Below are 14,198 nucleotides of genomic sequence, written 5' to 3'. Positions count from 1 at the left end.
TGAAACTTTAGTCTCCATGAAATTCTGCAGTAGGAAAGTTCAAATGTCATCTGCTTGGATGACCTCAGTTAAAAGGCAACTTACCTCAGAGCCTGGCCTGTTTAGTGACCTACTTCCTGCTTTAGTTGTCTCCATAGTACTCATGACTCTCAGAGGCTGAAAAAAAAAATTTCCTCTTCTTCCTGGTCCAGACTGTCAAGTGGATCCAAAGCACAAAAATAAACTTATGCATGCAGTTTCTCTGCTCCTGGATCCTTCCCCAATTCTCAGTCTCCACTCCACTCATTTTTCCCAGAGGGAAGCATTTTGATTCTCCTGAAACTTGCACCAACTTCTAATTGCAGTCCCAAACCTGCTGTTGGTAATAAGGACTTTGGAGGTATATGTTTTCATAATATCCCTTCTGATTGAATTAATTTCTTCTTGAAACATGTAAGTTGATTGTCATTTTGTACACAGAAAAATAAACTCACTTTGAACCCCCTCATTAGGATATTAAGGTTGGGAAAGGAAAGCTACCAGGGAGTTGAAGTTAACATTCAACTTCAAAACTAAAACCTAATTTCTCCCCCCGCCCCAGTTTTCCATGCTGCTTTTATGGAATGTCGTTTCTCTGCGCACAGAAGCACTGGTTCATTGAGACTTTCCTATATAACTCAACATGAGATCAGCTTTTGACAGAACTTCACACCCATGAACCACGAATCAAGGCCTTTAGTGGCCAGCCAGTGGCTGAATCCTCAGGGATGCACTATGCCAACCCAGAGCCTAGGAATATGCAGTAGCAGGCCCTCAAATGAAGATTCGTTGAATGAATGAAGGTCTAACTCCATTGTCCTGCCCTATTAAATAGGCACAGTTTCTCTGTCTGGAGCCTTATGACAATGCTCTGACCCTCCTCCTGGCCTTTGCACTCGACTCTCAATTCTGTCTCCTCCCCAGCACAGCCTGTCTGTGACCATCATCTTCTTCAGTGAGGTTCCGCTCCTGTCAGGGTTTCTTCCCTTCTGCTTTTTCCTGATTTCCTTCTGCATTTACAGCTCTTCACTTGGGGTGTTAAGCAATTGCCCCCACCCTGTGTGTATCCACAGAGAGAAAACAAAAAGATCCAAGTCCATTTTGATCTAGATTTGAACTTGCTGTCCCAGATAAAAACTTTGTGGTTGTCATCTGGAGAGTGGAGATCACTACCACTAGGGAAAGGATAGCACAAAAGTGGAGAGGTTGGCTTAGCTGTTGCTGCCTCTAGCAAAGTGTGTGTGCTCTGCCTTTGTATTAAATAGCTCCCGAGAATTTATCATGCCCTTCACTTTCAAATCATATGAATTAAACAGTTATCTTCCTTTCCAAAAAGGTACCTACAACATGCCTGCTCTCTGCACCCTGTGTTCCCTTCTCATCTCCATCCCTCAAGGTTCATTTTTTTATTCCTTCACTCTGATACAGTCTTGCCTCTTAACTCCCTTTCTGGAAAACATATTTGTGATTTTTGGCTGTTCTTTTGTGGAGGAGGGGCTTTGACTGCTACTAGACACACATTAACAGGGAGTGATGTGTGCCTCAGAAGTTTAAAAAGCAGCCAGACCAAGAGGTTTCTGTAGTGTAATGGTCATTGTTTGTTTGTTTATTTTTTGTTTCTGCTGCTATACTAGATTTTTATTTGGGGTGAGGTGAAGATGGCAAAGACATGTGCATGTCAATGACATCAAGGTGCAGCCCTAAAGACAACTACACCGGGTCTTGAGCCATGTGACAATGTAGCAGGTGCTGTGGGAGGCAAAGTCTTGACAAAGCACAGGGAAGGGTGGGACGCCTAGGGTCCAGGCTAAGGTGGGGAATTTGGGTTCGATGGCTGCCCAGTCCTTTCTGAAGCAGATTGGTGCTAGAGTGCCTTTGGGAATGCGTTTGGTTCCAGAAGTATCCCAGGACCCTGTCTCGGAACACCTCACAGAGGTAGTGTAGGATCTCAAGGATGGTGAGCAGGCTGGCTCCAATAAATGTCGCCCAATGTTGCCCAGTAGCTCTGAAACTATATAGGGCTGCTGCTGCTCCACTGTAGTTGGGGGGCCCAAAGAAATGTCCAGTACCAGCACGTTCTACGCGACATAGGCCTCTCCTTGGTTGTGTTTCCGGGGCCGGACAGCAGGCAGCGACACGTCTGGGGATGTGCACCATGGAAATTTCCTTGTCCCAGCGTGGGCAGGCGCACAGGTTGGACCAGGCCCACGCGTCCTTCCCCTGCCCCACATCTAGCACTAGAAACGCGCAGTCCCTGTACTGCTGGTGACTGCACACCGGCGCTCCACCAGGCATATGCTTCATTCGGTAGCTGTACTTTCGAGCCACGCAGTTTGGCTGTACGTCAAGTTGGAGCCTGGGCTGCGGAGACCCAGGGGACCAGAGGGATCCAGATCTAAGTCCGTGTCCAGAGAAATGGAGCTGCAGTCGTCCCAGGGTGTTGTCAGGAAACTCAGTTGCTGCTGCTGTAAGGACACGAAAGTCTAGTAGCTGGGGGCCGCCCAAAGCCCAGCTGGTCAATAATGGGTTGCTCCTCCTGGCTGTGGATCTACATTCAGATCCCCACATCAAACAGGGTCTGCTCTCTGTCCCTCCACATGTGCATATACTCATTCTGCTACACATTCAGCATGACCATGCCACCCTTGGTAATAGTAGAGCAGCTCTGCCCCCTCCGTGCCAGAGTTCAAGGTGTACTACTGGCCCATCCGCATGAAGATTTTGGGCCCAGAGCCAGCCTGGGTGAGAGCTCCCTGCTGGAAGGCATGGCCTTGCACACTGCAGTCCAGCCAAGTGACAGGAAGGGGGCCCCGAGGAGGACAGTTTCCTGGACGTGGTGAAGTTCTCAGGTGGGCAAGGTTGACCACGGTAGCGGCAGCCCGGCAGTATGTTCTCAAGGGTGCGCCCAGCAGCCCGGGGCGTGCAGTAAGGTGGCGTACTCAGTGGGCTCCAGGCCAAGCACCTCAGGCTCAGCCCAGTACAGGTCGTTGGGAGTGAGGCGTGAGCGCCTCAGCAGGTTGATATTGCATAGTGTGATGGCCGGGAAGGTGAGCCTGTGGCTTTAGCCCTAATGCATGGTGGTCTTGTGGTGGAACTCCCCGTAGTAACGCACCCTTTGAGCCACCCGGTAGAGGAATGTGGCCAGTGATAGGGGCATCGCTGCTGTTCACAGCCCACGGCTTGGGGTCAGCCTCCCCCACCCCCGGTCTAGGCCGAAGATATGGCCCAGTTCATGCAGCTTGCAGCTAGCTGCTGGCAAACACGCAGAATGTCCGAGACTGGCCGCCCGGCCTCCTCCGGCCTGAAGGAGGGCTTCATGGCTGAGAGGACTGAGAGGGCTGGGGGATGGTTACCAGGTTACAAGGGGCTTGGACGGGCCATCTTTAAGAAGATGTGCAGTTAGTCAAGTCCTGCCCCTGCATCAATGGCTTTGACCTTTCCTTGTGTTCTGGGCCGCCAGAAATTGTGAATAAGGAAGTGGAGACTGGCACACTCCTGAAAGAAAAGCTAGAGAAGGGGATATGTTGTCTTTGGAGAATTGGTGTAAGTGGTAAAGCACTTGCTTAATATGTGGGGGGGTAGTGAGATCGACGCTCACATCCTCTTATTTCAACCTGTTTTCTAGGTGGCAACTCAAAATCTTTTTCTGACTCCTTACAGAAAATGAGAAAACATCCAATATTTTGAGTGCAGTAATAATTTGGTTGCTTCTTTGATTTTGACCTATAGGCATAGACAAAACAGAACTGGTGATGGTTCCTGGTGAAGCCTCTATCTGACTTGAGTGAATAGGCCTACTAATTTATAATTCGATTTGTTTTTTCTGAGCTATGGTCCCAAAAGGGTGAAGTTTACGAAACTGCTAGTTTTCTCAATTTGTCTTCCTGCAGCTTGGCTCTAAATTTGTTAGTCTTGGAAAGTGCAAAATACATAAATGAGATTCAAGAAATTCAACACATCTTACGAAGGTTAAATCCCAAAACTCCACACCCAGACATATCACAATCAAGCTGTTAAAAATAAAGGAAAGAAAAAAAATGTGAAAGCTGCCAAAGGCAAATGAAAGTGAAATGACAATTGTATTTTCTTATCAGAAACCACAGAAACTAGAAAGAAATGGAAGAATTTTTTAAACCCTGAAAGAAAATAATTGTCAAACTGAAATATTGGGTATAGCAAAAATATCTTTCAGACATAAAAGTGAAATAAGTACATTCTCATTTGAAAGTAGACTGAGAAAATTCATTGGTAGCCAAATGGTTAAAACAGAATTAGCAAAGATTTTACACCAAACAAAAAAATTTGAAAAATCAGAAATGAACAAATAGCGGAATTGGAAACATCTGGGTAAATATAATAGACTGAATTCTTTAAAGTGTTCTTTAAAGTGTGCTTGATGATTGAAAGAAAAACATTACAAGTAATGAATTTTCATTGTACCTAATGTACTATGTACATAACACAAAGGGGCAAAGGTAAAGGCTCTTAAAGGTGATGAGGTTTCTGAACTCAATTTGACTGGTCCAATATGATTCCAAAATAGACTGTAAAATATTAAGTGTGTATATGCTAGTACATATACCAATTGTTATTAGTAAGCTAGACCAATGTTAAGTAATTATACAAATAGATACATTAAGAAACATGACACATAAATTAATATGCCATAACAAAATAACAAAAGCTGGGTGGCTTAAAACAAGAATTTATGGCCTTAGTTCTGTAGTCTAGAAGCCTTGAGTCAAGGTTTTGGCAAGGCCATGCTCTCTCCATAATGGCTCTTGGGCAGAATCCTCCCTTGCTTCTTCAGGCACCTGGTGTTTGCCAGCAATGCTTGGAGTTCTTTTTCTTGCAGATGCATCACTCCAGTCACACGGCCTCACATTGTCTTTTTCCCGTACGTCTTTCATTCATGTTGTAGAATGCATCAATTGTTCATTCTTTTAATTGCTGACTCCTCTTCCATTGCATGTGTATGCCAGAAAAATTATTATTCACTTCCCTGCTGACATTTGATAGACTAGTATGAATAAAGCTTCCATGAAGCTCAGGTGGAAGGTTTAGTGGGTATATGATCTTATTTCACTTGGATAAACATAGAAGAGATTTTCTTGGTTATATTTTAAGCATATGTTTAACTTTATAATAAACTGCCAAATATTTTTCCAAATTGGTTGCCCAAATTTGCACTACCACTATCGATAGAGTCCTGAAGCCCTCTGCTCCTGCATGGTGATCAGAGAGAGTGTGGGTGTCCTGACTGCGCAAGAATTTCGTGGGCGCCGTGGGTAGCGGCTTAAGGGAAGGAGACTTCCCGCAGCAGCTGCTTAGATTCTGCATTCGGCTTGGAGGTTATTTCTCCTTTTGACGACTTGAAAATACGTGTTTCAATTCCCACCCCTGCACCCCTCCACCCACGTTTCAAGGGGCTTGACCTGTGGTGGTGGTGGGGAAGGGGCCGGGGAGGGGGCGGGGGGCGGCAGGATGATCGCTTGGGTCCTTCACCACTTCAGTGTTTGGAGGCAAGGAGAGAAAGAGCTTCGCTCTGCGCTGTGTTCTTTCATGGAGGAAATTCACAGGGAAACAGCTGATGATGATGATAAGGAAACAGCAAATGCAGGATTCTCTGGAGTGTCTGGAACAATCGTGGGAATCTGACACACGGGAAAACATTCGCATTCCACTCACCAAGTTCATGCTGAGTTTACATCCCTCATTATTACGACTAAGGGATAAAGCTAAATGTTGCTCGCCCATTTAGAGTGGCGTGCGGTGATTAGAGTGCTTTGCTTTACGGTTGCAACAACCTCGGAAGTTTCCAGAGGGTTTATCTCTTCTGTTTTTTTCCTTCCCCTTTCGGACCAGACAAAAGGCTTTCTTTCCTTTTTTCCTTTCCTCTTCTACTCAAGGCTAGGTTCACAATTAAGCTCCGAGGAGGAGCAGAGGGGGCCTACAGCTGCTTCATCCAAGGGCATTCCTCGCCTGTGCACAGCACGGATGCAGAGACACATGTGAAGGAGGATTAACAAGGGTCAGTTGGCACAGAGGGGGCAGCGGCTAGACTTTCAGAAATGAGGCGGAAAGACAAGTTAGCCCTGTGAACAGTGGACTGGAGCGAGGTGAGAGTGGAATACAAAAGCCTGGAGAAAAAAACAAGCCATTAGCAAAAATGGGCCGTGCGGTGAAGCTGAAGATTTGTAATAAATTAAAGCTGTGTGTTGAGACTCCTTTATTTATTCAGTAATTCAGTACATGCTATTACACATGCTATCAGTCTACCATGCTCTTGGTTCCTGGATACGGTGAGTGTCCCGGGCATTCAATAGCTCTGTGTACACTGCATGCTGCAAACCACGTTATCCGGGATCAGAAACCCTTCCGAAATGAATCCCGCGGAACCACTGTTTTTCCGGAGAAATAGCCAGGCGGGAGCACCGCACGGGGAGGACAAATTAGGTCTTCTCACTGGAGCAGAATGTATCAACCTGCCAGAGGGCGAGATCTGCAGAGCTTCAGAGTCTGTCCCTGTCTGAACGTCATGAATCCCAACTTCAACGTTGAGTCTTTCTGTGCACAAGTTGTCAATCGACTTGACCTGTCATTTAAAGTGTCTTTTAAAAATACCGATATGGGAATGGTTTTCCCGATTAGATACAAATGGGGGAAAGATAGAAAACTCCCTTTAGGGGAAAATCGGTGAACACAGTTGGGAACTGTGCTAGAAGCCACGTGCAGTGAAGCCTGGGCAGGAGACTTATGTCTGCCTTAACAGCAGGTGGAGACCAAGTGGAGGTTAATTTCGTTTTCCGCCAATTCTCCGGAAGTCACAAAGGAGAAGCAAAATAGAAAGGAAGGAAAGAGATAGGCCAGAGTTTTAAACAAGGTGGTCATGAAAACCTAGCGTCATGAAACACCTAAGGAGGAGACATTTGAACCTTCCTTCTGCAGAATCGTATTTTATCTGATATTTCGGGTTTAGAACAGAGGATCGTAACTTCCAAGCTACAAGACAAGCTTGGGAAAAAAAATCTTCCTTTGGAACTGGTAGGGATAATATTCATCATTAAGTATGTCACAGGGGATAGGTAACGTCTCTCGTCGGTTGGCTAGTTAGTTCAGTCGTGGTGTTACTAAAGCCAAGGGCACGGGTGCGATCCCCGCAGGGGCCACGGGTGCGGTTTTCTTCCTGTGCCCCCTGAACAAACAATTCTGTGTTCTGAAACCCATGAGAAAGTGAGAGAATGTACGTCCATATACACCCCATCAATCTCTTGATGGGATATAAAGCTGTTAACTGTGGTTTTTTTGTATCCTGGGAAGAGCAGATGGTGAAGGGAGCTGTAATAAATCTGAAAGGGAGCTGGGAATACAGGAACAAGGTGAAAAACAGAAATAAGAACACTGGGTTTTTCATCTTTGTACACTTCCCAAGGTGTCCAAATATTTCTCAGCCATGACTAGTTCCTGAAGATTGTTTTTGCTAGTTATGCATCTGCTTACTTCCCATAAGGCTGTCTTTGGGATGAGGAGGGAGCTAAAGCCTTTCAGAGCAACTCAGTCCCTTGCCTCCACCCAATTCTTCATTCTCGCTTCTGTTTCTGTTTCTCATGCTTCTGTTCTCATGCTTGACTCCAGAGATAATGGACTTAAGGAAATGTCCCATAGAGAACGCCAGACCTTTCACTGCTCTTTTCTTGTCCAGCTGCTTGTTAGACTCAAAACTATTTTCTGGGAGACATCTTTTCCCTGACCCTTCTCCCAGTTTTCTGAGGGTGTGTTGGGTTCCTCCCAGCACTTCCAGAGATTGAGGCACACATCTGTTTTGGGGCATTTATCAAGTCGTGAATTTTTGTTACTCAGCCATCTTCCGCATTAGACTGTAAGGGCCTTGGGGGGCAGGATGCTTATCGCCTTGTGCTAAGTACTCTTAAAAGTCTGCTTGAATGTCTGAAGAGTGAGAGAGATGTGTGCAGGTATGAAAGAAAGAGTGTGACTTGTGCTTCAAGTGGACCTCACAGGTCTGTGGGACCCATGCTCTCTCAACACAGTGCACACATGTCAAACAAGGGGTAGACTACTGTATATGGTGAGTGGTCTATTTCGTAGAATGCATCCTGGAGGCTCATTCAGAGTGCCTCTATATGTCCCCCGGATCAGAGTGGTGGCGCCAGGATCAGGACAGAGCATGCACAGCAGATCCAGTGTTAAGGAAAGTCTGGAAGGTTGAATTGTGCTAAGGCTGAGAGATGGGAGAGAGCCACATCAGTGATCTGTAGTAAATGAAACAGGGAGCTAAGTGCACCTCAAACCATATTTTCCATAGCATTAAAACTGATTTTGGTTTTGAGATTTAAGAAATTTAAATGATGAGAACACTTTAAAATTACGTTCACTACTATTTATGAAATCTTTAGGTTTAAGCAGAAACACATAGAGTAGTCCTTTGCATTTTACAGTATTTATGTTTGTGCCCATAAATATGGTTGCACAGTAATTACTCAGGGAAGGAAAGCTGCAAGGTTGATTGATTGAATGGCTCTGTCCTCAACATATGGGCCTTGCACTGCAGCTGCTCTCCCTGAAGTAACTCCTGACCTCACAATCTGAGGGCAAAATCCAGAGGCAGAGAAATGGAAACTTCATATGTATGCATATATGAGATTTTTACAGGACTGAAGAAGGTCTTTCTTAAATGCTGTTCCCTAAATTTACCCTTGAATCTCACTGGCCACATTTGTTATATTCCCTTGGCATAAACCAATCACTGGCAAGAGAACTGAGACAACTCTGTTTAGCTTTGTGCTCTGAGGCTGGGATCCATCTCCCCTGAAGAAGGTGGTTGTGGAAACAAGTTCAAATGCTGGATGAAATCTTTCTGTTATTATTGGAAAAAAGAGAACGGAAGGAATGATGATCAATTATTGTTGAGTGTACAACAAACAGTACCTACCATATCCTATTCTGTCTCCAACTAAGATGTAAAGGGAAAATTATTTAGGTAATTGCCCTACTTGTTTCAGTAACACACATGAGGCTATAATCAGTTTCCAGATTTAGCTATAATAGAAATAACTTGTACTGTACTTCCAACTGAGTGATAGTGATAGGATAAGGATAACAATGACATTGATATTACACAATGAGGTAATGGATTTTAAATAAAAATGCCATGAATCTGCCTATGACTTTTTAAAAAGAATCCAACTTTGGCTTCCTGTAAAATTTGCTCCTATGTTTTCTTGTTAAAGTTTTATAGTTTTATCTCTTATGCTTGTTTTTGATTCATCTTGAGTTAATTTTTATATGTGATGTGAGGAAGGAGTGCAGCTATATTTAGTTGCCTCAGCACCATTTGTTGAAAACAAATCGAATTTCTTTCCCAGTTGAATTGTCTTGGCATCCTTTTCAAAATCAACTGACTGTAAATGTGAGGGCTTATTTCTGAACTCTTAATTTTATTCCATTGATCCATATGTCATCTCTGGTGCCAGTGCCATATTGTCTTCGTGACTTGTTGCCTTATTATAAGTTTTAAATTCAGAAATTTGAGTCCTCCACTTTTGTCCTTCATTTTAAGGATTGTTTTGGCTACTCTGAGTTCCCTGCACTTCCACATGACTTCTAAGATCAGCTTGTCAACAACAACAAAAAAGACTATTTGGGATTTTGATAGGGATTGCATTGAATAGATTGACTGACTTGGGGAGTAGGGCCATCTTAACAATACTAAGTATCAATAGTATCAATGAACATCGCATGTGTTTCCAACTTTCTAGGTCTTCTTTAATTTCTTTCAGCAATATATATATAGCTGAAGAGTATACATTCCGTGTGTGTTTTTCTAAAGGTATTCCAAAGTATTTTATTGTTTTGGATAAAGAGTATTGTATTTATTTATTTAATTTTTCTATTAAGGTATCATTGATACACAATCTTATAAAGGTTTCACACGAGCAACACTGTGGTTATTACATTCACCCATATTATCAAGTGCGCCCCCCTTGCCAAACCCCATTACAGTCACTGTCCACTGTCCATCAGCGTAGTAAGGTGCTGCAGAGGCACTACTTGTCTCCTCTGTGCTGTACTGCCTTCGCCTTCCCCACTACCCCCGCTACATTATGTGTGCTAATCGTAATGCGCCTCAATCCCTTTCTCCCTCCCTACCCACCCTCCCTCCCTAACCCCTTCCATTTGGTAAGCGCTAGTGCCCCCTTGAAGTCTGTGAATCTGCTGTTGTTTTGTTTCTTCAGTTGCTTCGTTGTTACACTCCACAAATGAGTGAAATAATTTGGTACTTGTCTTTCTCCGCCTGGCTTATTTCACTGAGGATAATACCCTCTAGCTCCATCCATGGTGTTGCAAATGGTAGGATTTGTTTTCTTCTTATGGCTGAATAATATTCCATTGTGTATGTGTACCACCTCTTCTTTATCCATTCATCTACTGATGGACACTTAGGTTGCTTCCATATCTTGGCTATTGTACATAGTGCTGCAATAAACATCGGGGTGCATATGTCTTTTTGAATCTGGGATCTTGTTTTCTTTGGGTAAATTCCTAGGGGTGGGATTCCTGGATCAAATGGTATTTCTGCTTTTAGTTTTTTGAGGGACCTCCATATTGCTTTCCACAATGGTTGAACTAATTTACATGCCCACCAACAGAGTAGGAGGGTTCCCCTTTCTCCGAATCCTCGCCAGCACTTGTTGTTCCTTGTCTTTTTGATGTTGGCCATCCTAACTGGTGTGTGGTGATAGCTCATTGTGGTTTTATTTTGCATTTCCCTGATAGTTAGTGATGTGGAGCATCTTTTCATGTGCTTGTTGGCCATCTGAATTTCTTCTTTGGAGAAGTCTCTGTTCAGATCCTCTGCCCATTTTTTAATTGGGTTATTTACTTTTTGGGTGTTGAGGTGGGTGAGTTCTTTATATATTTTTGAATGTTAACCCCTTGTCGGATATGTCATTTACAAATATATTCTCCCACACTGTAGGATGCCTTTTTGTTCCACAGATGGTGTCATTTGCTGTAAAGAAGCTTTTTAGTTTGACATAGTCCCATGTGTTCATTTTTGCTTTTGTTTCCCTTGCCCGAGGAGATTTGTTCAGAGAAAATGTTGCTCGTGTTTATATTCAAGAGATTTTTGCCTATGTTTTCTTCTAAGAGTTTTATGGTTTCATGACTTACATCAAGTCTTTGGTCCATTTCGAGTTTACTTTTGTGTATGGGTTTAGACAATAATCCAGTTTTATTCTCTTGCATGTAGCTGTCCAGTTTTGCCTTGGTGAAGAGGCTGTCATTTCCCCCACTGTATATCCATGGCTCCTTTATTGTATATTAATTGACCATGTATGTTTGGGTTTATATCTGGGCTCTCTATTCTGTTCCATTGATCTATGGGTCTGTTCTCGTGCCAGTACCAAACTGTCTTGATTACTCTGGCTTTGTAATAGAGCTTGAAGACGGGGGAGCATAATCCACCCAGCTTTATTCTTCCTTCTCAGGATTTCTTTGGCTATTTGGGGTCTTTTGTGGTTCCATATGAATTTTAGAACTATTTGCTCTGGTTTTTTGAAGAATGCTGTTGGTGTTTTGACAAGGATTCCATTGAATCTGTAGATTGCTTTAGGCAGGATGGCCATTTTGACAATATTAATTCTTCCTATGCATGAGCAGGGGATATATTTCCATTCATTGGTGTCTTCTTTAATTTCTCTCACAAGTGTCTTGTAGTTTTCAGGGTGTGGGTCTTTCACCTCCTTGGTGATGCACTTGTAAATGGAATTGTTTTCCTGATTTCTCTTTCTGCTAGTTCATCGTTAACATACATGAATGCCACAGACTTCTGTGTATTAATTTTGTATCCTGCAACTTTGCTGAATTCACTTATTAGTTCTAGTGGTTTGGGGGTGGATTCCTTAAGGTTTCTTGTGTACAACATCACGTCATCTGCAAACACTGACAGTTTAACTTCTTCATTACCAATCTGGATGTCTTTTATTTCTTTGTGTTATCTGATTGCCATGGCTAGGTCCTCCGGTACGTGGCTAGGTCCTCCTTCTATCTTAAAGGAAAAGCTTTCTGCTCTTCGCTGCTGAGTATGATGTTGGCTGTGAGTTTGTCATATATGGCCTTTATTATGTTGACGTACTTGCCCTCTATAACCATTATGTTGAGAGTTTTTATCACAAATGGATGTTGGATTTTGTCAAATGCCTTTTCAGCATCTATGGAGATGGTCATGTGATTTTTTTGCCCTTCTTTTTGTTGATGTGGTGTATGATGTTGAAGGATTTTTGAATATTGTACCATCCTTGCATCTCTGTGATAAATCCTACTTGATCATGATGGATGGTCTTTTTGATGTATTTTTGAATTCGGTTTGCCAATATTTGTGGAGTATTTTTGCATCTATATTCATCAGGGATATTGGTCTGGAATTTTCTTTTTTGTGTGTGTGGTATCTTTGCCTGGTTTTGGCATTAGAGTGATGCTGGCCTCATAGAATGAGTTTGGTAGTATTCCCTCCTCTTCCACTCTCTGGAAAACTTTAAGAGGATGGGTATTAGGCCTTCTCTAAATGTTTGATAAAATTCAGCAGTGAAGCCATCTGGTACAGGAGTTTTGTTCTTAGGTAATTTTTTTGATTAACCATTCAATTTCATTGCTGATAATTGGTCTGTTCAGATTTTCTGATGTTTTCATGGGTCAATCTTGGAAGGTTGTATTTTTCCAGAAAGTTGTCCATTTCTTCTAGGTTATCCAATTTGTTAGTATATAATTTTTCATAGTATTCTCTAATAACTCTCTGCATTTCTGTGGTGTCCATAGTGATTTTTCCTTTCTCATTTCTGATTCTCTTTATTTGTGTAGACTTTCTTTTTTTTCTTGATAAGTCTGGCTAGGGGTTTATCTATTTTGTTTATTTTCTTGAAGAACCAGCTCCTGCTTTCATTGATTCTACTGTTTTATTCTTCTCGGTTTTATTTATTTCTGCTCTAATCTTTATTATGTCCCTCCTTCTACTGACTTTGGGCTTCACTTGTTCTTCTTTTCCCAGTTTCATTAATTGTGAGTTTAGACTGTTCATATGGGTTGTTCTTCTTTCCTGAGGTAAGCCTGTATTGCAATATACTTCACTCTTAGCACAGCCTTCGCTGCATCCAACAGATTTTGGGTTGTTGAGTTGTTGTTTTCATTGGTCTCCATATATTGCTTGATTTCTGTTTCTATTTGTTCATTGACCCATTGATTACTTAGGAGCATGTTGTTAAGCCTCCATATGTTTGTGGCCTTTTCTGTTTTCTTTGCATAATTTATTTCTAGTCTCATACCCTTGTGGTCTGAGAAGCTGGTTGGTACAATTTTGATCCTTCTGAATTTACTGAGGCTCTTCTTGTGGCCTAGTATGTGATCTATTCCATAATCAAAGTACATGTTACTGCTATTCTCTGTAGCTTACAGGGTACATCTCAATCCTTTAATATCTTTATAACTTCTTTCCCTTTCCCTTGAATTCTAATTTCTGCATTTCCTCTTTGGCATTCCAAACTAAAACCTTGCCTAAAATACTACTTTGATTATGGATGCCATCTTCCTGGAGTTTTTTCAAACATTCTTAAACATCCACAATGCTCTCCCCAGCATACCTCCAAGTGTCCAGGCTCTTTAATTTCTGTTTTCCTGTACGCCTATTTTACACCCTTCTCCCTCCGCCTGATATTCACTCTTTAGTCTGCGCACCTCAATGTCCATTTTTTATTCCTTCACTCTGGTATGCTCTGATATGATCTTGCCTCTAAATTTCAGTGTCTGTAACCTACAATACTTTGTAATTTTTACCACTCTCTCATATGATGTAGCTATGTAACACCTACAATGCACCTTGCCAGAAATGGAGTAGATCTATGTCAGAGGTGGGCCTCACGAGGGGTTTTCGTAGTGTACTGGTCATCACACTCGCCTAACACGCGAGAGGTCCTCGGTTTGAAACCGAGCGGGAACAGTTCTCTCGCTTCCTCTTCTGTCTTCCTGTCTTAGAGGATCCAGGGAAAATCACCTCACCACCTCTTTCTCTTCTAGGTGGCCCTACCTGAAAGGAACAAGTAGTAATAGCACTTCTGTTTTCCTTTTTAAGAAACAGGTAATCATCCTGAAATAGCTACACCGCTCTAGTT

At 42.7% G+C, this 14,198-nt stretch overlaps 1 protein-coding gene and 1 non-coding gene across 2 annotated transcripts in view; one reads left to right on the top strand and one right to left on the bottom strand.

The window, feature by feature from the left end:
• The window catches only part of LOC108400704 (histone H2B type 1-L), a 489,024-nt gene that overhangs the window by 159,150 nt on the left and 315,676 nt on the right, over window positions 1-14,198 (bottom strand). The window lies entirely within an intron of this gene.
• On the top strand, window positions 13,954-14,026 carry TRNAV-AAC (transfer RNA valine (anticodon AAC)). The gene has a single exon. It is a non-coding gene; the product is annotated as a tRNA-Val (tRNA).

Source organism: Manis javanica, chromosome 16 (assembly GCF_040802235.1).
Source record: "Manis javanica isolate MJ-LG chromosome 16, MJ_LKY, whole genome shotgun sequence".
In the NCBI taxonomy this organism is placed as follows: domain Eukaryota; kingdom Metazoa; phylum Chordata; class Mammalia; order Pholidota; family Manidae; genus Manis; species Manis javanica.
The sequence above is the reverse complement of the archived record's forward strand: the minus strand, read 5'-3'. Positions and strand labels throughout refer to the sequence as shown.